The sequence below is a fragment of the Cygnus olor genome, chromosome 1, assembly GCF_009769625.2.
Source record: "Cygnus olor isolate bCygOlo1 chromosome 1, bCygOlo1.pri.v2, whole genome shotgun sequence".
NCBI lineage: Eukaryota > Metazoa > Chordata > Aves > Anseriformes > Anatidae > Cygnus > Cygnus olor.
Genome location: NC_049169.1, coordinates 23,942,120 through 23,945,550, shown reverse-complemented (window position 1 = coordinate 23,945,550; position 3,431 = coordinate 23,942,120).

The following is a 3,431-nucleotide window of genomic DNA, read 5'->3' as shown; positions in this document are numbered from 1 at the left end:
ATGAACATAAAACCACACTGGTAAATGAACATGTGTCAGTGACACTTACCTCCATGGTGGACCAAACATTGTATTTGCAGTACAGATTTCTGCAATATTCCAGCAATGGGAATGAGATCACAGTTCCTAATATAACCTCATTATGTGTCCTGCTGTATAAACTGAAGTTATTCAAGGCAGAGTATAAAATTATATGGAAAGCTTTGAGGGGCAGCAAGTTCTCTTCTTTACTCCTGAAGCTGCCTTAGAAAAGGGTTGTGGCAGGCTTGTAGAGTAAGTACCAGACAAATGCAAGGGCTGGGTGGGAGAAAGCAAGGAATGATAAATCTTAGAGCTTAGAGCTGAAATGTCTGACTGTCAAACTCTCTCCACTGGTCTGCAGCTGCTGAATGAGAGAAGAACTGAAAATGATTTGGCTAACAGGGCTGACAAGCACTTCATCTTTGCCAGCAGGTTCAAAAATCAGAAGTCACACTGCAATCTGACAGTCCCTACATTGTTTGCTAAAAAATGACCGAATCTCACTGACTTTCTTGTTCTCCTCAGGGTGAAGGCTATACTGGAAGAGATATGACAGAAATACTCTTCAAGAATAATTGGTTTATCGAAGTGGCACACTTCTAGCAATAGACTGAATTAAAGTTTTAAAAGTTCAAGCTTCACTTATGGAGCTACTTAACCAGTTACTTGCTTTGTAATTGACTCAAATGCTGTCATTTGCATTTGAAGTTAAAACCAAACCCCATTGCCTTTTATGTGTTTTTGTTTGTTTGGGTTTTGTTTGTTTTCACATCATATTGCAGCAGCAATTTTTATTTACTAGAGATGCATGAGATGAGATTTGAAACAACACATTTTTTTCTTTATCATTCATTTTCTCTATCATTTAATAATCCTCCCTTTCCCTGAAGTATGTGAAAGCCTAAAAAACTAAGCCATTTGATACACGGGCACTATTGCCCTCTTTGGTGCTACATGCATGACTGAGCCAAAGGCAATGGAACAAGTTATACCCATAACACAAAAATGACAAAAGTAAAAACGTCTCTCCCTCTCCCTTTCTGTGGTGAGGGGTCTAACATCCCCGTAACCAGATCTAACTCAGACTGGGAACATAAGGGGTTTGCCTTCAAACACAGAAGGTCTGCAGTCCTGTCATTCAGCCATGTGTTTTGCAACCTCTTACTCAGTCTACTCTGCAATGGGCTATGCCAGATTTCTAAGATAAAGCCAAATCTGAAGCCTACAGAAGGAGTTGGAAAAATTCCTGTTCTTTCCAATACCTTTGAAGACTTGTTTCTATCCAATGCTGCCCCTTAAATACAGATATTGCAGGGCATCTGCTGGAAGTTGTGTATTATCCCTGGACAGTGTAACCAACGTGCTGAGCTGGGGGAAAGGGGCACCGTGCTGGGCTGGCACATCCCCTGTCCTCACGGAAACAAGGAATGCCTAAAAACTGGAAGAAATCAATGCCAGTTTGCCCTTAATTGCTCGGCAGTACAGCAATTACTTCACTGATTACATTAGCAGTTAACTAACAGAGGTAACATTCACAAGTTAGGGAAAACTCCATAGTATCGCTGTGTTTAATTTTCCCTATTCCATTTCCAAGCTGTTACATGATCTGGTGAAGTCCCGCTTTGTTCTCTCAGAGTCTGTTGCCATGGAAGTGACTAAAATATCACAAGTTAAGCTTTACAGCCTCTATTTCCTAAACAAATAAGTGACTTATCCTTCAGCAAAGGACGACAAATAGCACTTGTGCTGCTCTCTGATAGGCATTGCACTTGCCAAATGCTTTTAAGTACTGTGCTCAGCTCCAAGCACTTGGGTCACCTAACAGGAAGGACCAGCTAGAACATGCAGCCTTGTCCGTGGGCAGGAGAGGGATATTCCGGAGTTACAGTCTTCACCCTCCTATTTCCAAATCAGACCTGGTTCACCCTTCACTTCTGCTGCTCATAGCAAGTAGATGCATTGCAAACATGAAGAAGAGGGGAAACAAGGTGAGCTTGAACACAGGTGAAGCGTGAAGTCAGACATGCAGATGGGCAAGGTAACCCCATGAGAAAAAAGATGAAACAGCAAAAGGCTCAATGTTCAGCTGCCAACCCAATTCTGCGTATTAGGGAGCAGGATGATGCCTTCCTTATTCACAGAATCATAGAATCATTAAGGTTGGAAGAGACCTCAAAGATCATCAGGTCCAGCAATCCCCCTAACACCAATGTCACCCACTAAACCGTGTCCCTAAGCACCATGTCCAACCTTTCCTTGAACACCCCCAAGGACAGTGACACCACCACCTCCCTGGGCAACCCGTTCCAATGCCTGACTGCTCTTTCTGAGAAGAAATGTCTTCTCATTTCCAGCCTGAACCTCCCCTGGCGTAACTTGAGGCCATTCCCTCTTGTCTTATCGCTAGTTATCTGAGAAGAGGCCAACCCCCAGCTCCCCACACCTTCCTTTCTGGCAGTAGTAGAGAGCAATAAGGTCTCTCCTGACTAAACACCCCCAGTTCTCTCAGCTGCTCCTCACAGGACTTGTGTTCCAGGCCCTTCACCAGCTTTGTAGCCCTTCTCTGGACATGCTCCAGGGCCTCGATGTCCTTCTTGTAGTGAGGGGCCCAAAGCTGAACGCAGTACTCAAGGTGCGGCCTCACCAGAGCAGAGTACAGGGGACAATCACCTCCCTGGTCCTGCTGGCTACACTATTCCTGATACAAGCCAGGATGCCGTTGGCCTTCTTGGCCACCTGGGCACAGTGCCGGCTCATGTTCAGGTGAGCATCGACCAACACCCCCAGATCCTTTTCCTCTGCACAGCTTTACAGCCACTCTCCCCCAAGCCTGTAGCGTTGCTTGGGGTTGTTGTGACCAAAGTGCAGAGGGCATTTGACACTTCTCTTTGACACTTCTCAGAGAGGAGAGCTGACATTGCTTGATGTGTTTTTCGTAAACACTCAAATTCAGAAGACCATAGATACTCCTGCTGTGCCCGCTGCCTGTAAGGATAGGGGAAGGAGAGAAGGACACCTTGCTTTCCTGCTTCTTAACCCCAAGACAACCTGAAGCAAGCCAGCCCATTTTTTGCAAGGGGGCGGACCCGAATGGCACAGCACAGTGTTTGTTTTCTCTGCCTAACACGTTCAGAGCAAGCTAACAGGAGGACTGGAAGCAGTCTGACACTGCAGGCTCTCTCTTGGAGACTGTTTTCAAAGAACAAATATAGCTGTGCTCACTTTTTCTGTATAAGCAGACCCTTTCTCAGAATAAAAGCTTCACTCAGAAAAAGCTGTTTGCATGTTTTTTTCTGTTTTTTTTTTTTTTTTTTTTTTTTTTCACAACACATGCATTCCTACAGAACAAAGTTTATGGTGACAGAAGTATTCCTGGCATTTTAAAGCAGCTGCTATGGTTTCCCATTTAT